The sequence below is a fragment of the Salmo salar genome, chromosome 07 (genome assembly GCF_965601325.2).
Source record: "Salmo salar chromosome 07, fSalSal1, whole genome shotgun sequence".
NCBI classification, from domain to species: Eukaryota; Metazoa; Chordata; class Actinopteri; order Salmoniformes; family Salmonidae; genus Salmo; species Salmo salar.
In genome coordinates this window covers 65,491,897-65,515,327 of record NC_138297.1, presented here as the reverse complement: position 1 = coordinate 65,515,327, position 23,431 = coordinate 65,491,897, and the positions used below count along the sequence as shown (strand labels likewise).

Here is a 23,431-nt window from a genome sequence, read left to right as displayed (position 1 = left end):
TGAGGGTCTGAGTACAGAGAGGTAAACCTCACTACTACAACTATGTGAGGGTCTGAGTACAGAGAGGTAAACCTCACTACTACAACTATGTGAGGGTCTGAGTACAGAGAGGTAAACCTCACTAATACAACTATGTGAGGGTCTGAGTACAGAGAGGTAAACCTCACTAATACAACTATGTGAGGGTCTGAGTACAGAGAGGTAAACCTCACTAATACAACTATGTGAGGGTCTGAGTACAGAGAGGTAAACCTCACTACTACAACTATGTGAGGGTCTGAGTACAGAGAGGTAAACCTCACTACTACAACTATGTGAGGGTCTGAGTACAGAGAGGTAAACCTCACTAATACAACTATGTGAGGGTCTGAGTACAGAGAGCCATTAGTGGCCACACTGGGAAAAAAGCCTTTTTGTTGAATGAAATCTCTGAGCTACGTCTCAAATGGCACCATATTTCCTATATAGTGCACTACTTGACCCATGATTAGGGCACTATGCAGGGAATAGAGTGCTATTTAGGACCGACTGCTGCTTCTGACATGAGATCAGGTGCTAGAGTAGTCCACTGTGTCATTAACAGGGCTCCGGTGTGTGTGTGTGTGGTGTGTGTGTGTGTGTGTGTGTGTGTGTGTGTGTGTGTGTGTGTGTGTGTGTGTGTGTGTGTGTGTGTGTGTGTGTGTGTGTGGTGTGTGTGTGTGTGTGTGTGTGTGTGTGTGTGTGTGTGTGTGTGTGTGTATTGTCATGCTGTAGGTGTGTTGACTGGAATGGTGTCTTGTTTTTGTCTGGAGGAGAGAGAGAGAAACATATGTTTCCCATGCCAATAAAAACCTTCATTGAGTGAGAGAGAGAGAGAGAGAGAGAGAGAGAGAGAGAGAGAGAGAGACAGAGAGAGAGAGAGAGTCACTGTGAAGGTCTATGTATCTTTAACAAACTTTATAAATCAATAATTCTTTCATCTTTCTATTATCAAAGCACAGGGTGAAATCCCTCTACTGTCATGGTACTGAAGTTCTCTCTCTCTCTCTCTCTCTCTCTCTCTCTCTCTCTCTCTTAAATGTCATATTATGTCTATGATGTATATATTATATACACTGCTCAAAAAAATAAAGGGAACACTTAAACAACACAATGTAACTCCAAGTCAATCACACTTCTGTGAAATCAAACTGTCCACTTAGGAAGCAACACTGATTGACAATAAATTTCACATGCTGTTGTGCAAATGGAATAGACAACAGGTGGAAATTATAGGCAATTAGCAAGACACCCCCAATAAAGGAGTGGTTCTGCAGGTGGTGACCACAGACCACTTCTCAGTTCCTATACTTCCTGGCTGATGTTTTGGTCACTTTTGAATGCTGGCGGTGCTTTCACTCTAGTGGTAGCATGAGACGGAGTCTACAACCCACACAAGTGGCTCAGGTAGTGCAGCTCATCCAGGATGGCACATCAATGCGAGCTGTGGCAAGAAGGTTTGCTGTGTCTGTCAGCGTAGTGTCCAGAGCATGGAGGCGCTACCAGGAGACAGGCCAGTACATCAGGAGACGTGGAGGAGGCCGTAGGAGGGCAACAACCCAGCAGCAGGACCGCTACCTCCGCCTTTGTGCAATGAGGAGCAGGAGAAGCACTGCCAGAGCCATGCAAAATGACCTCCAGCAGGCCACAAATGTGCATGTGTCTGCTCAAACGGTGAGAAACAGACTCCATGAGGGTGGTATGAGGGCCCGACGTCCACAGGTGGGGGTTGTGCTTACAGCCCAACACCGTGCAGGACGTTTGGCATTTGCCAGCGAACACCAAGATTGGCAAATTCGCCACTGGCGCCCTGTGCTCTTCACAGATGAAAGCAGGTTCACACTGAGCACGTGACAGACGTGACAGTCTGGAGACGCCGTGGAGAACATTCTGCTGCCTGCAACATCCTCCAGCATGACCGGTTTGGCGGTGGGTCAGTCACGGTGTGGGGTGGCATTTCTTTGGGGGGCCGCACAGCCCTCCATGTGCTCGCCAGAGGTAGCCTGACTGCCATTAGGTACCGAGATGAGATCCTCAGACCCCTTGTGAGACCATATGCTGGTGCGGTTGGCCCTGGGTTCCTCCTAATGCATGACAATGCTAGACCTCATGTGGCTGGAGTGTGTCAGCAGTTCCTGCAAGAGGAAGGTATTGATGCTATGGACTGGCCCGCCCGTTCCCCAGACCTGAATCCAATTGAGCACATCTGGGATATCATGTCTCGCTCCATCCACCAACGCCACGTTGCACCACAGACTGTCCAGGAGTTGGCGGATGCTTTAGTCCAGGTCTGGGAGGAGATCCCTCAGGAGACCATCTGCCACCTCATCAGGAGCATGCCCAGGCGTTGTAGGGAGGTCATACAGGCACGTGGAGGCCACACACACTACTGAGCCTCATTTTGACTTGTTTTAAGGACATTACATCAAAGTTGGATCAGCCTGTAGTGTGGTTTTCCACTTTAATTTTGAGTGTGACTCCAAATCCAGACCTCCATGGGTTGATAAATTAGATTTCCATTGATTATTTTTGTGTGATTTTGTTGTCAGCACATTCAACTATGCAAAGAAAAAAGTATTTCATAAGATTATTTCTTTCATTCAGATCTAGGATGTGTTGTTTAAGTGTAACCTTTATTTTTTTGGAGGAGTATATATACAGCCTCTCTCTCTGTTCCTCAGCATTCCTGCTCAGTGAAAAGGCCGGTCTGATTATGTGAGAAGAACAGGCTGCAGTTACACACACTGACCAGAGAGGGGCAGCGCTTCCTATCACATCTGACTGCTGTCCATCCGTCTCTCTCGCCTTCTCGCTCTCCCCCTCTCCCCCTCTCTCCATCTCATTCTCTCTCTCTCTCTCTCTCTCTCTCTCTCTCTCTCTCTCTCTCTCTCTCTCTCTCTCTCTCTCTCTCTCTCTCACACACACACACACTCAGATCAGTCTCACACACACACACACACACACACACACACACACACACACACACACACACACACACACACACACACACACACACACACACACACACACACACACACACACACACACACACACACACACACTCTTGTCACACAGCGTTGTCACAAAGGCCCTGAGGCCACAATGATGAGCTGCAGCAGGAAGACATATGGAGCACACGCACGCATGCACACACGCACACACACACACACCATTTCCCTGAGTGTCAAGACCTTCCTCTGGACTCTGGATCATGTTCATGAGACACCAAACGGAAGAAAACTAAATGAAAAAGGGAGGGCTACTTCGTGAACTTGACCAATAGCAATTGCTTATTTTAGTTTCCCGTAACAAAAAGTGTTCCCTAATGAATAGAGCCCTGCTCTCTGCTCTGTGTACGGCTGTTGGGACATAAAACTGGGACCCTCTGGGTGTAAATGTAAACAAACACAGGACCACCGGGCCGCTCTGAACACCTCCATTCACTAGGTTCTGTTATGGTTGGCCCACGGGCCGAGTCAGGGCATGGTTTACAATAAATCAACATGGAGAGAAGGGGTGAAGAGAGGAGAGGAGAGGAGAGGAGAGGAGAGGAGAGGAGAGGAGAGGAGAGGAGAGGAGAGGAGAGGAGAGGAGAGGAGGCCTGTAAGCTTAGGGTCACATGGGAAGGAAGTATGGGAGAGTCTGATACACATGCAATATCAACGCCATAATCACCCCCATAATCACCCCCATAATCACCCCCATATCACCCCCATAATCACACCATGATCACCCCATATCACCCCCATATCACCCCATATCACCCCATATCACCCCCATAATCACACCATAATCACCCCCATATCACCCCCATAATCACACCATAATCACACCATAATCACCCCCATAATCACACCATAATCACCCCCATATCACCCCCATAGTCATCCCATATCACCCCCATAATCACACCATAATCACCCCCATAGTCACCCCCATAATCACACCATAATCACCCCCATAATCACACCATAATCACCCCCATAATCACCCCCATAATCACCCCCATAATCACCCCATAATCACACCATAATCACACCATAATCACCCCCATATCACCCCCATAATCACACCATAATCACCCCCATATCACCCCATATCACCCCCATAATCACCCCCATATCACCCCCATAATCACACCATAATCACCCCCATAATCACCCTCATAATCACCCTCATAATCACCCTCATAATCGCCCTCATAATCACCCCCATATCACCCCCATAATCACACCATAATCACCCCCATAATCACACCATAATCACCCTCATAATCACCCCATATCACCCCCATAATCACCCCCATAATCACCCTCATAATCACCCTCATAATCACCCCATAATCATCCCATATCACCTATATCACCTCCATAATCACCCCATAATCACCCATATCACCCCATATCACCCCCATAATCACCCCATATCACTCCCATAATCACCCCATAATCACCCCATATCAACCCCATAATCACCCACATCACCCCCATAATCACCCCATAATCCCCCCATAATCCCCCCATGTCAACCCCATAATCACCCCATAAACACACCATATTACAGTATGATGGTAGTATAACTCTGTCTGCTCCAGTGTCTATGCTAACAGTGTGATGGTAGTATAACTCTGTCTGCTCCAGTGTCTATGCTAACAGTGTGATGGTAGTATAACTCTGTCAGCTCCAGTGTCTATGCTAACAGTGTGATGGTAGTATATCTCTGTCTGCTCCAGTGTCTATGCTAACAGTGTGATGGTAGTATACCTCTGTCTGCTCCAGTGTCTATGCTAACAGTGTGATGGTAGTATATCTCTGTCTGCTCCAGTGTCTATGCTAACAGTGTGATGGTAGTATAACTCTGTCTGCTCCAGTGTCTATTCTAACAGTATGATGGTACTATAACTCTGTCTGCTCCAGTGTCTATGCTAACAGTGTGATGGTAGTATAACTCTGTCTGCTCCAGTGTCTATGCTAACAGTGTGATGGTAGTATAACTCTGTCTGCTCCAGTGTCTATGCTAACAGTGTGATGGTAGTATATCTCTGTCTGCTCCAGTGTCTATGCTAACAGTGTGATGGTAGTATAACCTGTCTGCTCCAGTGTCTATGCTAACAGTGTGATGGTAGTATAACTCTGTCTGCTCCAGTGTCTATGCTAACAGTGTGATGGTAGTATAACTCTGTCTGCTCCAGTGTCTATGCTAACAGTGTGATGGTAGTATAACTCTGTCTGCTCCAGTGTCTATGCTAACAGTGTGATGGTAGTATATCTCTGTCTGCTCCAGTGTCTATGCTAACAGTGTGATGGTAGTATAACTCGGTCTGCTCCAGTGTCTATGCTAACAGTGTGATGGTAGTATATCTCTGTCTGCTCCAGTGTCTATGCTAACAGTGTGATGGTAGTATAACTCTGTCTGCTCCAGTGTCTATGCTAACAGTGTGATGGTAGTATAACTCTGTCTGCTCCAGTGTCTATTCTAACAGTGTGATGGTACTATAACTCTGTCTGCTCCAGTGTCTATGCTAACAGTGTGATGGTAGTATAACTCTGTCTGCTCCAGTGTCTATGCTAACAGTGTGATGGTAGTATAACTCTGTCAGCTCCAGTGTCTATGCTAACAGTGTGATGGTAGTATATCTCTGTCTGCTCCAGTGTCTATGCTAACAGTGTGATGGTAGTATAACTCTCTGTCTGCTCCAGTGTCTATGCTAACAGTGTGATGGTAGTATAACTCTGTCTGCTCCAGTGTCTATGCTAACAGTGTGATGGTAGTATAACTCTGTCTGCTCCAGTGTCTATGCTAACAGTGTGATGGTAGTATAACTCTGTCTGCTCCAGTGTCTATGCTAACAGTATGATGGTAGTATATCTCTGTCTGCTCCAGTGGCTATGCTAACAGTGTGATGGTAGTATATCTCTGTCTGCTCCAGTGTCTATGCTAACAGTGTGATGGTAGTATATCTCTGTCTGCTCCAGTGTCTATGCTAACAGTGTGATGGTAGTATATCTCTGTCTGCTCCAGTGTCTATGCTAACAGTGTGATGGTAGTATATCTCTGTCTGCTCCAGTGTCTATGCTAACAGTGTGATGGTAGTATAACTCTCTGTCTGCTCCAGTGTCTATGCTAACAGTGTGATGGTAGTATATCTCTGTCTGCTCCAGTGGCTATGCTAACAGTGTGATGGTAGTATATCTCTGTCTGCTCCAGTGTCTATGCTAACAGTGTGATGGTAGTATAACTCTCTGTCCGCTCCAGTGTCTATGCTAACAGTGTGATGGTAGTATAACTCTGTCTGCTCCAGTGTCTATGCTAACAGTGTGATGGTAGTATAACTCTCTGTCTGCTCCAGTGTCTATGCTAACAGTGTGATAGTGGGGTTGTATTTCAGTGTTTTCCAGTCCATATAGGACACAGTGGAGGGAGGAGGAGATTCCTGCCAGTGTCTGTCTCAGTACAGGGAAGCTATAAGAGACTCTGGGGCTGTCAGCTCCTGGGTTGTAGATCTGCACACTGTCTGTTTAAACGTATTTCTACACTTTCTGTCTCTCTCTATCTGTCTTCACTCCATGCTAACAGTCTGGTAGGATTTTACAGTCTGTAGACAGACATCTTTAATCAGTTTGCCTCTCAGACTAACTCTATGTGCTGCTAATCCCCTTTAATGGCCAGCCTGGATTCCATCTTTTCAACCTAATATCTCTGTTCTTTTAACATGTTTGTGAGTATAATGTTTACTGTTCATTTATGATTGTTTATTTCACATTTTATTGTTTATTTCACTTGCTTTGGTAATGTAAACATACAGCGGCAAGAAAAAGTATGTGAACCCTTTGGAACTACCTGGATTTCTGCATAAATTGGTCAATAATTTGGACTTAATAACTGGTTGACCCTCCTTTGGCAGCAATAACCTCAACCAAACGTTTTCTGTAGTTGTGGATCAGACCTGCACAGCGGTCAGGAGGAATTCTGGACCATTCCTCTTTACAAAACTGTTTCTGTTCAGCAATATTCTTGGGATGTCTGGTGTGAACTGCTCTCGAGGTCATGCCACAGCATCTCAATCGGGTTGATGTCAGGACTCTGACTGGGCCATTTCAGAAGGTGTATTTTCTTCTGTTGAAGACATTCTGTTGTTGATTTACTTCTGTGTTTTGGGTCGTTGTCCTGTTACATCACCCAACTTCTGTTGAGCTTCAATTGGCGGGCAGATGATGCTCCCTCCACCATACTTTACAGTTGGGATGAGGTTTTGATGTTGGTGTGCTGTGCCTTTTTCTCCACACATAGTGTTGTGTGTTCCTTCCAAACAACTCAACTGTAGTTTCATCTGTCCACAGAATATTTTGCCAGTAGCGCTGTGGAACATCCAGGTGCTCTTTTGCGAACTTCAGACGTGCAGCAATGTTTTTTTTGGACAGAAGTGGCTTCTTCCGTGGTGTCCTCCCATGAACACCATTCATGTTTCGTGACTCGTCAACAGAGATGTTAGCATGTTCCAGAGATTTCTGTAATTCTTTAGTTGACACTCTAGGATTCTTCTTAACCTCATTGAGAATTCTGCGCTGTGCTCTTGCAATCATCTTTGCAGGACGGCCACTCCTAGAGAGAGTAGCAACAGTGCTGAACTTTCTCCATCTATAGACAATGTGTCTTACCGTGGACTGAACATCAAGGCTTTTAGAGATACTTTTGTAACCCTTTCCAGCTTTATGCAAGACAATAATTCTCAATCTTAGGTCTTCTGAGATCTCTTTTGTTTGAGGCATGGTTCACATCAGGCAATGCTTCTTGTGAATAGCAAACTCACATTTTGTGAGTGTTTGTAATAGGGCAAGGCAGCTCTAACCAACATCTCATTGATTGGACTCCAATTAGCTTTTGGAGAAGTCATTAGCCTAGGGGTTCACATACTTTTCCCAACCAACACTGTGAATGTTTAAATTATGTATTCAATATAGACAAGAAAAATACAATAACGTGTGTGTTATTAGTTTAATCAGACTGTGTTTGTCTGTTGTTGTAACCTAGATGAAGATCAGATCAAATTTGATGACCAATTTATGCAGAAATCCAGGTAATTCCAAAGGGTTCACATACTTTTTCTTGCCACTGTATGTTTCCCAGGCCAATAAAGGAGATAGTGACAGAGAGAGTGAAGGAGATAGTGACAGAGAGAGTGAAGGAGATAGTGACAGAGAGGGTGACAGAGAGGGTGACAGAGAGAGTGAAGGAGATAGTGACAGAGGGTGACAGAGAGAGTGGGGCAAGTGACAGAGAGTGACAAAGCGAGTTACAGAGAGAGTGAAGGAGATAAAGAGAGTGACAGAGATAGTGACAAAGTGAGTGACAGAGAGAGTGAAGGAGATAGTGACAGAGAGAGTGAAGAAGATAGTGACCGAGAGTGACAAAGTGAGTGACAGAGAGAGTGAAGGAGATAGTGACAGAGATAGTGACAGAGACAGTGACAGAGATAATGACAAAGTAAGTGACAGAGTGACAGAGAGGTACAGAGAGTGACAGAGAGTGACAGAGAGTGACAGAGAACGTGACAGAGAGAGTGACAGAGAGAATGACAAAGAGAGTGACAGAGATAGTGACAAAATGTCAAACACCCCCCATCCCACCTTGCCTCCCCTTGTCCTGTAAGATAGTGTTCACAGAGCATACACACACACACACACACACACACACACACACACACACACACACACACACACACACACACACACACACACACACACACACACACACACACACACACACACACACACACACACGTTGCTCAGAGTGTCAGAGGGTTGTTGGGGAGGGTTGTTGGGGAGGGCATGCCATGTTTCTGTAAACGACAGCACAAAGTGGAGGTAATTAGCCATGAAATGTGCTCCAGGCAACGGCTTTGGGCCTGAGCCCCTCACCCCTACGGATTCAAATCACACTAACCAGGGGGAGGGAGGGAGGGAGGGAGGGAGGGAGGGAGGGAGGGAGGGAGGGAGGGAGAGTGTGTGAAAGAGGGAGAGAGATAAAGAGAGGGAGGAGAGTCAATGTTAGGGATGCAGATAATGAGAACCAGCCAGTGAGAAAGAGAGGGAGCGGAGTCAGCCCATGACCATTATTATAAGAAGAGAGTTAACACCCCCATCACCCCATCACTTTACACCCCCAACACCCCATCACTTTACACCCCCAACACCCCATCACTTTACACCCCCAACACCCCATCACTTTACACCCCCATCACTTTATACCCCCAACACCCCCATCACTTTACACCCCTAGCACCCCATCACTTTACACCCCCAACACCCCCATCACTTTACACCCCCATCACTTTACACCCCCATCACCCCATCGCCTTACACCCCCATCACCCCATCACTTTACACCCCAACACCCCATCACTTTACACCCCCATCACTTTATACCCCCAACACCCCATCACTTTACACCCCCAGCACCCCCAGCACCCCCATCACTTTACACCCCAACACCCCATCACTTTACCCCCCCAACACTCCCATTACTTTACACTCCCATCACTTCACACCCCCAACACCCCCATCACTTTACACCCCCAACACCCATCACTTTACACCCCCAACACCCCATCAGTTTTCCTCCCTAACAGCTCTTCAACCCCCAGACGTTACTTACCTATACCCCTTCCTTTCACCCCCTCCCTTCCCCCTCTCCGTCCCATCCTCCCCTCTTCAACACACTCCCCTCTCCATAACATCCCAACCACCCCCTCCCTTCCCCCTCTCCGTCCCATCCTCCCCTCTACAACACACTCCCCTCTCCATAACATCCCCCCCCCGCTCCCAACAGGGTGTTAGATGAGACCATTGAACTCCTGTTTGCTCAAGTGGAGGCCTGGCCAATTACCTCCTGCAGCTCTCTGCAGCTCTCTGAGACATTAATGACACCAATTAAGGCCTTGCAGTAAGGGTCTGGGCCATGGGGTCACACACACACACACACACACTCGTACATATATGTGTGTCCCAGCACTACCCGCCATCCTTCCCAGGCCGTTCACAGCTTGGTTTTCACATGGGAGTCCAAACACACAGACATGCTGTGAAACACACACCTGCCCCACATTCAAGCCACATCGGCTAGAGATCCATACACAACACTTCACAGTGTATGAAGGAAGACTACCAAAGGGTGTGAGGGTGTGTACACTAGTCCAGTACAGTCATATTCCCCATGACTGTAGATCAGGGTCTCTAGCTGACAGAGTGAGAGAGACAGACGGAGAGAGAAAGAGACAGAGAGAGAGAGAGGATAGAGAGAGACAGACGGAGAGAGACAGAGAGAGAGACAGAGAGAGAGACAGAGAGAGAGACAGAGAGAGAGACAGATGGAGAGAGAGACAGAGAGAGAGAGAGGATAGAGAGAGACAGATGGAGAGAGAAAGAGACAGAGAGAGAGAGAGGATAGAGAGAGACAGATGGAGAGAGACAGAGAGAGAGACAGATGGAGAGAGAGACAGAGAGAGAGAGAGACAGAGAGAGAGACAGAGAGAGAGAGACAGATGGAGAGAGAGACAGAGAGAGAGACGGAGAGAGAGACAGATGGAGAGAGAGACAGAGAGAGAGAGAGAGAGAGATGATAGAGAGGCGACATCAGAGACCACTCACCCATAATGAGGAATCACTAGAGATAGGCAGACACACACACTACTTTCTGCCAATGTTAGAGAGAGGGGAAGAGAAACAGACTGACATATCTCTTCTTTGGCTCTAAACTCTCCACATTAACACAGCTGCCAAGCTGGGCTGGGGTCCACAACCTGTCCCTCCTCTCCCTCCATCCCTCCCTGCCTCTCTCCCTCCATCCCTCCCTCCCTCTCTCTCTCCCTGCCTCTCTCCCTTCATCCCTCCCTCTCTCCCTCCATCCCTCCCTGCCTCTCTCCCTGCATCTCTCCATCCCTCTCTCCCTCCATCCCTCCCTCTCTCCCTCCCTGCCTCTCTCCCTCCCTGCCTCTCTCCATTCATCCCTCCCTGCCTCTCTCCCTCATCCCTCCCTGTCTCTCTCCCTTCATCCCTCCCTCCCTCTCTCCCTCCATCCATCCCTCCCTGCCTCTCTCCCTGCATCTCTCTATCCCTCTCTCCCTCCCTCTCTCCCTCCATCCCTCCCGCCCTCTCTCCCTCTATCCCTCCCTGCATCTCTCCATCCCTCTCTCCCTCCATTCCTTCCCGCATCTCTCATCCCTCTCTCCCTCCATCCCTCCCTCTCTCCCTTCATTCCTCCCTGCATCTCTCCATCCCTCCCTCCCTCCCTCCCTCTCTCCCTCCATCCCTCCCTGCATCTCTCTATCCCTCTCTCCCTCCCTCCCTCCCTCCCTGCATCTCTCCATCCCTCTCTCCTTCCATCCCTCCCTCTCTCCCTTCATCGCTCCCTGCATCTCTCTCTCCCTCTCTCCCTCCATCCCTCCCTGCATCTCTCCATCCCTTCCTCCCTCCCTGCCTCCCTCCCTCTCTCCCTCCATCCCTCCCTGCCTCCCTCTCTCCCTCCATCCCTCCCTGCATCTCTCCATCCCTCTCTCCCTCCATCCCTCCCTCCCTCCCCCTCTCCCTTCATCCCTCCCTGCATCTCTCCATCCCTCCCTCTCTCTCTTTCTCCATCCCTCCCTCTCTCTCTCTCCCTCCCTGCATCTCTCCCTCCCTCCCCTCCCTCTCTCCCTTCATCCCTCCCTGCATCTCTCCATCCCTCTCTCTCTCTCTCCATCCCTCCCTCCCTGTCTCCCTTCATCCCTCCCTGCATCTCTCCATCCCTCCCAACAGAAGAGACCAAAACAAGTCAAACTAATCAGAAAAGCATAATGTAAAGTCTGTGTAGTAACGTCTGTATTTCCTCTCTAGTTCAGCTAGTGAGCTGTGGTGGTCTTCAGAGTGGGGTTTGAACCAGGCTCACACACTGCTGTTGGGGCTTGTTGGGAGGCTGTAGAGGAGTTGTAGGGGGAATCTTCAGATCTGTGGCGGACTTCACACGTCTCTTTCCTCCCTGTCTCACTGTCTGGCTGGAGCAGACCAATACAGCTGTGTTTACTGTCAGTCTCCAACCCCCCCCCCCACACACACACACACACACGCGCACGCACACGCGCACGCACACACACACACACACACACACACACACACACACACACACACACACACACACACACACACACACACACACACACACACACACACACACACACACACACACACACACACACACACTCAGCATAAATGTAGAAACTACTAGATTGTCTTCCTCTGGCGAATGAGGAAGAGGTTGCAGGACTTAAGACAATTGATTCAAATATTCAAGCTCTTGAAATAATCATTATTACAGTAGAATCAGGTGTGTTAGCGCTGGGTGGGAACAAAAGCCTGCACAGTGCTCCCCAGGTTTTTCCCTGTAATGTAGTCAAAACAGATCAGGGTGGAGTAGTCCTCTACTGCCTCTGGTCTGCTGCCAGAAGCTTCCGTTCAGTTCTGCTTTTAAGAGGTTTTGTCCAGTGTCCCACCACAGATGTGTCTCTGTTCAAAACTCTACTACACAAATAGAAGCTGATTGACTGATTGATGTTTACCTTCGGAACCTGCGGAACACCTACGGAACATTCCTGAACATTCCAGAACCGACTCAGTGCTGCTCTGCTCACCCACCTGACCCAGTCTGCTCCCCAGTGGAGGGTTGACAGATATAGGGCTGGGAGTGGGGGTGTGAACACACACACACACACACACACACACACACACACACACACACACACACACACACACACACACACACACACACACACACACACACACACACACACACACACACACACACACACACACACACACACAGTGAAAGGAGAGAAGTAGTGGGAAAGTACTCAATTGTCAAACTTGTGTAAAAGTAAAGATACCTTAATAGAAAATGACTCGGGGTAAAAGTCCCCAGTAAAATACTACTTGAGTAAAGGTCTAAAAGTATTTGGTTTTAAATAAGTATCAAAAGTAAATGTAATTGCTAAAATATACTTATTATCAAAAGTAAAAGTATAAATAATTTCAAAATCCTTATATGAAGGGAAGCAGACATCACCATTTTTATTTTATATTACTTATTACAGATAGACAGGGGCACACTCCAACACTCAGACATCATTTACAGATAGACAGGGGCACACTCCAACACTCAGACATCATTTACAGATAGACAGAGGCACACTCCAACACTCAGACATCATTTACAGATAGACAGGGACACACTCCAACACTCAGACATCATTTACAGATAGACAGGGGCACACTCCAACACTCAGACATCATTTACAGATAGACAGGGGAACAATCCAACACTCAGACATAATTTACAGATAGACAGGGACACACTCCAACACTCAGACATCATTTACAGATAGACAGGGACACACTCCAACACTCAGACATCATTTACAGATAGACAGGGGCACATTCCAACACTCAGACATCATTTACAGATAGACAGGGGCACATTCCAACACTCAGACATCATTTACAGATAGACAGGGGCACACTCCAACACTCAGACATCATTTACAGATAGACAGGGGCACACTCCAACACTCAGACATCATTTACAGATAGACAGGGGAACAATCCAACACTCAGACATAATTTACAGATAGACAGGGGCACACTCCAACACTCAGACATCATTTACAGATAGACAGGGGCACACTCCAACACTCAGACATCATTTAGAAATGAAGCATGTGTGTTTAGTGAGTCCACCAGATCAGAGGCAGTAGGGATGACCAGGGATGTTCTCTGTTTAGTGAGTCCGCCAGATCAGAGGCAGTAGGGATGACCAGGGATGTTCTCTGTTTAGTGAGTCCGCCAGATCAGAGGCAGCAGGGATGACCAGGGATGTTCTCTGTTTAGTGATTCTGCCAGATCAGAGACAGTAGGGATGACCAGGGATGTTCTCTGTTTAGTGAGTCCACCAGATCAGAGACAGTAGGGATGACCAGGGATGTTCTCTGTTTAGTGAGTCCGCCAGATCAGAGGCAGTAGGGATGACCAGGGATGTTCTCTGTTTAGTGAGTCCGCCAGATCAGAGGCAGTAGGGATGACCAGGGATGTTCTCTGTTTAGTGAGTGCGCCAGATCAGAGGCAGCAGGGATGACCAGGGATGTTCTCTGTTTAGTGAGTCCTCCAGATCAGAGACAGTAGGGATGACCAAGGATGTTCTCTGTTTAGTGATTCTGCCAGATCAGAGACAGTAGGGATGACCAAGGATGTTCTCTGTTTAGTGATTCTGCCAGATCAGAGACAGTAGGGATGACCAGGGATGTTCTCTGTTTAGTGATTCTGCCAGATCAGAGGCAGTAGGGATGACCAGGGATGTTCTCTGTTTAGTGATTCTGCCAGATCAGAGGCAGTAGGGATGACCAGGGATGTTCTCTGTTTAGTGATTCTGCCAGATCAGAGGCAGTAGGGATGACCAGGGATGTTCTCTGTTTAGTGAGTCTGCCAGATCAGAGGCAGTAGGGATGACCAGGGATGTTCTCTGTTTAGTGAGTCTGCCAGATCAGAGGCAGTAGGGATGACCAGGGATGTTCTCTGTTTAGTGAGTCTGCCAGATCAGAGGCAGTAGGGATGACCAGGGATGTTCTCTGTTTAGTGATTCTGCCAGATCAGAGGCAGTAGGGATGACCAGGGATGTTCTCTGTTTAGTGAGTCTGCCAGATCAGAGGCAGTAGGGATGACCAGGGATGTTCTCTGTTTAGTGAGTCTGCCAGATCAGAGACAGTAGGGATGACCAGGGATGTTCTCTGTTTAGTGAGTCCTCCAGATCAGAGGCAGTAGGGATGACCAGGGATGTTCTCTGTTTAGTGATTCTGCCAGATCAGAGGCAGTAGGGATGACCAGGGATGTTCTCTGTTTAGTGAGTCTGCCAGATCAGAGGCAGTAGGGATGACCAGGGATGTTCTCTGTTTAGTGAGTCCACCAGATCAGAGGCAGTAGGGATGACCAGGGATGTTCTCTGTTTAGTGATTCTGCCAGATCAGAGGCAGTAGGGATGACCAGGGATGTTCTCTGTTTAGTGATTCTGCCAGATCAGAGGCAGTAGGGATGACCAGGGATGTTCTCTGTTTAGTGATTCTGCCAGATCAGAGGCAGTAGGGATGACCAGGGATGTTCTCTGTTTAGTGAGTCTGCCAGATCAGAGACAGTAGGGATGACCAGGGATGTTCTCTGTTTAGTGATTCTGCCAGATCAGAGGCAGTAGGGATGACCAGGGATGTTCTCTGTTTAGTGAGTCCACCAGATCAGAGGCAGTAGGGATGACCAGGGATGTTCTCTGTTTAGTGAGTCCACCAGATCAGAGGCAGTAGGGATGACCAGGGATGTTCTCTTGATAAGTACGTGAATTTCACAATTTTCCTGTCCTGCTGAGCATTCAAAATGTAACAAGTACTGTTGGGTGTCAGGGAAAATGTATGGAGTAAAAAGTACATTATTTTCTTTAGGAATGTAGTGAAGTAAAAGTAAAAGTCGTCAAAATAGTACAGTAAAGTACAGACACCAAAAAAATTAACTACTTAAGTAGTACTTTAAAGTATTTGTACTTAAGTACTTTACACCACTGAAGGAGAGCGATGAGAGATGGGAGAGGGACTTCCTTTAATGGAGGGACAGGTGTGACTGGGGGCTGTTCATTAGTGTTCATTCAGGTTCTTTGTGTGGTGTCTGGTCCCCTACCATCACACAACCTTTTAATAAGAACCATCACACATCTATCACAGTGTTGTTAAGTATAGAGAGAAAGCTCACAGTAGACAGTGATGTCAGTTAGAGAGAGAAAGCTCACAGTAGACAGTGATGTCAGTTAGAGAGAGAAAGCTCACAGTAGACAGTGATGTCAGTTAGAGAGAGAAAGCTCACAGTAGACAGTGATGTCAGTTAGAGAGAGAAAGCTCACAGTAGACAGTGATGTCAGTTAGAGAGAGAAAGCTCACAGTAGACAGTGATGTCAGTTAGAGAGAGAAAGCTCACAGTACACAGTGATGTCAGTTAGAGAGAGAAAGCTCACAGTAGATATTTTTGGTAGGTAATTAGAGCAGGTGAGAATTAAGGCGTCAGGATGCTTCAGTTCGGCTGGCGCCTAGCCGATGTCAAACTGAGAGGAGACATTACTGTGTGCTGAGAGGAGACATTACTGTGTGCTGAGAGGAGACATTACTGTGTGCTGAGAGGAGACATTACTGTGTGCTGAGAGGAGACATTACTGTGTGCTGAGAGGAGACATTACTGTGTGCTGAGAGGAGACATTACTGTGTGCTGAGAGGAGACATTACTGTGTGCTGAGAGGAGACATTACTGTGTGCTGAGAGGAGACATTACTGTGTACTGAGAGGAGACATTACTGTGTGCTGAGAGGAGACATTACTGTGTGCTGAGAGGAGACATAACTGTGTGCTGAGAGGAGACATTACTGTGTGCTGAGAGGAGACATTACTGTGTGCTGAGAGGAGACATTACTGTGTGCTGAGAGGAGACATTACTGTGTGCTGAGAGGAGACATTACTGTGTGCTTGGTGCTTGGAGCTTATATCCTCTAATGGTGATAAAACCTTATGGGCTTTAGTCTTATCATTCCTATCAGAGAGAATAACCACTGTTGTAGGAGTGTGTGTGTGTGTGTGTGTGTGTGTGTGTGTGTGTGTGTGTGTGTGTGTGTGTGTGTGTGTGTGTGTGTGTGTGTGTGTGTGTGTGTGTGTGTGTGTGTGTGTGTGTGTGTGTGTGTGTGTGTGTGTGTGTGTGTGTGTGTGTGTGTGTGTGAGAGGCGGTCTGTGCTCCGTGCACCAGGTCCAGGTGTGCTGTTGACGTTTTTATCAGGACTGAATCAGCTATAGAGAGGTTTCCCAGAGCTACCTCTGCTACAGTTACTGAACACACACACACACACCCCTTCTCATTCTCTACATCTACACACATAACCGCACTTTCATTACATGCATCAATGTTTAAATCAACTCCACTACTTCTACATTCATCTACCATAACACACACACACACACACACACACACACACACACACACACACACACACACACACACACACACACACAACACACAACACACACGCACACACACACACACACACCCAACACACACACGTGCACACATACACACACACACGTGCACACACACACACACACACACACACACACACACACACACACACACACACACACACACACACACACACACACACACACACACACACACACACACACACACAGTGACAGCGTAAATCAAATGTCCTAATGTGACTGACCACACAACCACACACTGCACCCTGTGGTCTCAATGACATCAGTCCATAACCAATATCCAACGGGTCAGACATGACTCCCACTCTACAACCCCCCCTTGAATACCAGAGGTCACATCAAACCTGTCATCCCAACATGACCTGGAATCAGTCCAGGCTACACCACTTAACTGGTAATGGGGGGGGGGGGGGAGTGAAGGAGAGGAGGATAGAAGGAGAGGAGAAGAGAAGGAGAGAAGAAGAGGAGAGAAGAGAAAGAGTGAAGGAGAGAGGGAGAGGAGAAGAGGAGATAAGGAAAAAGGAGAGATGAAGAGAAAAAGAGTTGGAGAGAGAGAGAGAGAGAGAGAGGAGAGGAGAGAGGGAGAGAATAGAAAGAGAGTAGGAGAGAGAGAGAGAGAGAGGAGAGAGGGAGAGAAGAGAGAGTAGGAGAGAGAGAGAAAGGAGAGGAGAGAGGGAGAGAAGAGAGAGTAGGAGAGAGAGAGAGAGAGAGAGAGAGAGGAGAGGAGAGAGGGAGAGAATAGAAAGAGAGTAGGAGAGAGAGAGGAGAGAGGGAGAGGAGAGAGAGTAGGAGAGAGAGAGGAGAGAGGGAGAGAAGAGCGAGAGAGAGTAGGAGAGAGAGAGAGAGAGAGAGAGGAGAGGAGAGACAGAGAGAGAGAGAGAGAGAGAGGAGAGGAGAGACAGAGAGAGAGAGATAGAGAGAGAGAGACAGACATTAACAAGGACAGAACGACACCAGATATATACGGTTCTCACCTGCCAATCTCTGCTCTGGAGACACGCACGCACTTTTGAACACACACTCTCTCTCTGAGGGCTGTGTGTAAACTAAGGTCCTGAAGGTTAAGAGGGTGGCCTCTATTGTTCAAGGTGCAGGTTTTGAAAATGCTGGGCTCTGATTGGCTGCTGGGGGGGGGGGGGGGGGGGGGGTTGGGAATTCAACCCAGGATCCTCTGTGACAGGGTTGTAACCCCTCTCTGCTCCTAACAATGGGACTCACCACAATGGGGTCTGGGTCTCATATAGCGCCCCAGTGCAGTGTCTGAGTGTGTGTGTCTGAGTGTGTGTGTGTGTGTGTGTTAGAGATCGACCGATTATGATTTTTTTTTAACGCTACCGATACCGATTATTTGATGTCCCAAAAACCCCACTACCGATTAATCGGCCGATTTATTTATTTGTAATAATGATAATTACAACAATACTGAATGAACACTTAACTTAACATAATACATAAAGACTATCAATTTAGCCTCAAATAAATAATGAAACATGTTCAATTTGGTTAAAATAATGCAAAAACAAAGTGTTGGAGAAGAAAGTAACAGTGCAATATGTGCCATGTAAGAAAGCTAACGTTTAAGTTCCTTGCTCAGAACATGAGAACATATGAAAGCTGGTGGTTCCTTTTAACATGAGTCTTCAATATTCCCAGGTAAGAAGTTTTAGGTTGTAGTTATTATAGGAATTATAGGACTATTTCTCTCTATACAATTTGTATTTCATATACCTTTGACTATTGGAAGTTCTAATAGGCACTTTAGTATTGCCAGTGTAACAGTATATCTTCCGTCCCTCTCCTCGCTCCTACCTGGGCTCGAACCAGGAACACATCGACAACAGCCACCCTCGAAGCAGCGTTACCCATGTAGAGCAAGGGGAACAACTACTCCAAGTCTCAGAGCGAGCGATATTTGAAACGTTATTAGCGTGCACCCCGCTAACTAGCTAGCCATTTCACATCAGTTACACCAGCCTAATCTCAGGGCTTGAAGTCATAAACAGCTCAATGCTTGAAGCACAGCGAAGAGCTGCTGGCAAACGCACGAAGGTGCTGTTTGAATGAATGCTTACGAGCTGCTGCTGCCTACCACCGCTCAGTCAGACTGCTCTATCAAATATCAAATCATAGAATTAATTATAACATAATAACACACAGAAATATGAGCCTTTGGTCATTAATATGGTCGAATCCGGAAACTACCATTTCGAAAACGAAACGTTTATTCTTTCAGTGAAATACGGAACCGTTCCGTATTTTATCTAACGGGTGGCATCCCTAAGTCTAAATATTCCTGTTACATTGTACAATCTTCAATGTTATGTCATAATTATGTACAATTCTGGCAAATTAATTACGGCCTTTGTTAGGAATAAATGGACTTCACACAGTTTGCAATGAGCCAGGCGGCCCAAACTGCTGCATATACCCTGACTGCTTGCACGGAACGCAAGAGAAGTGACACAATTTCCTTAGTTATAAGAAATTCATGTTAGCAGGCAATATTAACTAAATATGCAGGTTTAAAAATATATACTTGTGTATTGATTTTAAGAAAGGCATTGATGTTTATGGTTAGGTACACATTGGTGCAACGACAGTGCTTTTTTCGCGAATGCGCTTGTTAAATCACCCGTTTGTCAAAGTAGGCTGTGATTCAATGAAAATTAACAGGCACCGCATCGATCATATGCAACGCAGGACAAGCTAGATAAACTAGTAATATCATCAACCATGTGTAGTTAACTAGTGATTATGTTAAGATTGATAGTTTTTTATAAGATAAGTTTAATGCTAGCTAGCAACTTACCTTGGCTTCTTGCTGCCCTCGCGTAACAGGTAGTCAGCCTGCCATGCAGGCTCCTCGTGGAGTGCAATGTAAGGCAGGTGGTTAGAGCGTTGGACTAGTAACCGGAAAAATGAATCCCCGAGGTGACAAGGTAAAAATCTGTTGTTCTGCCCCTGAACAAGGCAGTTAACCCACTGTTCCTAGGCCGTCATTGAAAATAAGAATGTGTTTTTAATCTGACTTGCCTAGTTAAATAAAGGTGTAAAAAAAAATATTATAATAATTTACAAAATCGGTGTCCAAAAATAACGATTACCGATTGTTATAAAAACTTGAAATCGGCCCTAATTAATCGGCCATTCCGATTAATCGGTCAACCTCTAGTGTGTGTGTGTTTGTACACAGGTGGAGCACAGTGTGAGAGAGTAGTACAGGGTCAGACCTCCTTACCACCACAGGTGGTACATGTTCAAACCCTGGGGATCGATGTGTGTGTGTCTCTCTGGTGTGTGTGTGTGTGTGTGTGTGTGTGTGTGTGTGTGTGTGTGTGTGTGTGTGTGTGTGGGTGTGTGCGTGTGTGCGTGTGTGCGTGTGTGCGTGTGTGCGTGTGTGTGTAAAATGTATTGTATGATATCTAACAGTATGACTCAGTAAATGGTTACCCCTAGTGATATAAATATCTTTTAGGTCCGGTCTGGTCTGGTCCGGTTTGGTCCTGGTCAGCTTGTTTTTTCTAATGTAGAGGACTGCCGTATCCGTCAGTGTTGTAGACCTGCCGGTCTGTAGAAAGTTTTGATTGATAATTCCATTTGAATCCCTGATATATAACAAACACATAGACCAATATGGGATGGAGAATATGCAGGCAACCAATCTTTTTCAGTTATGTGAATATTTTATTTTACAATGTAATTAAATCTCTTTGGCTTCAGAAGACAATTCTCAGCCCTTTCTACTGACGGAACTCATCCCTTATCTTCATGGAGTCACAGAAACATTTTAATAGGCTTTATTCATATACACATTGCATAGTCTAATCATGGGTCTTATGTGAGGAACACATATAATATGCATATATGACAAATATTACTTCAATACGTGTGTGTGTGTGTGTGTGTGTGTGTGTGTGTGTGTGTGTGTGTGTGTGTGTGTGTGTGTGTGTGTGTGTGTGGTGTGTGTGTGTCCGTGTGCATGTCACAGAGTCCTCAGCACTTAGGGAGCCAACCTAGGCCCTATTTACAAACTCACCGAGTTCTCATTGACCCCATTGACATTTTCCTAAGAGGCTTCTCTATAACCGCCCTGAGGGGACACTGCAGTCAAACTAAGATATTTGAACTGTTTTCTGAGTGTGTACTGGGAACATACTGAGAACACACTGGGAAGGGGAAGTTCACAGTCGTCCTCTCTGACACTACTACGATAATACTCATCCATCTGTCCCCTAAGGCAAACTACGATCCATCAGAGTCCTTAACTATTCTATAAGTATATACTTCTTGAAAGACACCAGTTTTAACCCGTCTGGTTATTCACTGGCACGTTTGGTAAAAGACACCATGTCTTTCCTAACGCACATTGTTTTAACCATTCTGTGAGTATATTCCTTGCGGGAAGTTCACATTAGTTAATAATACTAAAGAAGAAAGGCTCTAGTAGGATTTCCCCTAATGTTGGAAATGTTGACAGCATGGTCCTTTCAGCTCTCTGCTATCTGAGACCAATATCTACTCTGAGGTAATATAGAGAGACTCAGGTCTACTCTGAGGTAATATAGAGAGACTCAGGTCTACTCTGAGGTAATATAGACAGACTCAGGTCTACTCTGAGGTAATATAGAGAGACTCAGGTCTACTCTGAGGTAATATAGACAGACTCAGGTCTACTCTGAGGTAATATAGAGAGACTCAGGTCTACTCTGAGGTAATATAGAGAGACTCAGGTCTACTCTGAGGTAATATAGACAGACTCAGGTCTACTCTGAGGTAATATAGAGAGACTCAGGTCTACTCTGAGGTAATATAGAGAGACTCAGGTCTACTCTGAGGTAATATAGAGAGACTCAGGTCTACTCTGAGGTAATACAGAGAGACTCAGGTCTACTCTGAGGTAATACAGAGAGACTCAGGTCTACTCTGAGGTAATATAGAGAGACTCAGGTCTACTCTGAGGTAATATAGAGACAGACTCAGGTCTACTCTGAGGTAATATAGACAGACTCAGGTCTACTCTGAGGTAATATAGAGAGACTCAGGTCTACTCTGAGGTAATATAGACAGACTCAGGTCTACTCTGAGGTAATATAGAGAGACTCAGGTCTACTCTGAGGTAATATAGAGAGACTCAGGTCTACTCTGAGGTAATATAGAGAGACTCAGGTCTACTCTGAGGTAATACAGAGAGACTCAGGTCTACTCTGAGGTAATACAGAGAGACTCAGGTCTACTCTGAGGTAATATAGAGAGACTCAGGTCTACTCTGAGGTAATACAGAGAGACTCAGGTCTACTCTGAGGTAATATAGAGAGACTCAGGTCTACTCTGAGGTAATATAGAGAGACTCAGGTCTACTTCCTCTACTCACTAGAATCTGACGGTTAATTATATTTTCTGTTGGATGATATCAAGATATGAGTCAGGGGTGATAAGAGAGGAGATTAAAATTAATTAAACTTCAGAAATTAAATTAATTCATATTCTGATCATTCTGGCTATGAAAGTGAAATTTCCTTCATATAATTTAACAGAGATAACTTATGTGAGTGAAATATAAAAGCAAACAGTCCGTTTCCGTTGCCTTTGGAAATTAAAATGTAAAAGATGGATAAGTAATTACCCAATAATTACTACAGTGTTGCAAATTCCTATAACGGGAAAATAGACCTACTCAAGTTGGATAGAAAATATATATTGTACTCATCAATTTAATGTGATTTCATTCAGATTTTTGATAAGATTGTTTTTCATTAACACAAGGGCTAATAATTATATTGGCAACATTCTATTTTGGGGCGTAACTCGATAATCTCATAACTGATAATCGTAGTTTGTGTGTTTTGGTTTAAACCCGTTTTGACAGTGTTAGACTGGTGTGAACAACTACAGCGAGAGTAGCGCAGTTACTGTGTCTGTCGCACACTGGCCTATAACGCTTTCTGATCCGGTAGGCCTAAAACAACCCGAAAATAATATAAACAAGTATAGAAGATGACAGTGTAAATACATTACAATATAATAGAATATAATAGACCACCAACTCCTCTGCGTAAACTGCACAGCAGACCATATTAGCGGTCTAAATCAATTTAGTGACACGTGAGATAAATTGAATGGCTGAAATTAGCTGTTGCTGACACAGCCGCTTACAAAGCATTTCAACTATTTCATGGATTCATTCATTTGTCGAACTAAACTATAAGCGACCTAAATGTCAGAGGTCAAACTCGACCACTAACTAATTAGACCCATTGACCTAAAATGGAAATGACCTAAACCCTCACCTACAACAACATTCAAATGAACAAAGTAATTCAA

The 23,431-nt window shown here is 45.9% G+C and overlaps 1 protein-coding gene across 2 annotated transcripts in view; it reads right to left on the bottom strand.

Moving 5' to 3' along the window:
* LOC106597855 (protein Wnt-5b) overlaps positions 1-23,431 on the bottom strand; it is a 215,347-nt gene that overhangs the window by 190,569 nt on the left and 1,347 nt on the right. The window lies entirely within an intron of this gene.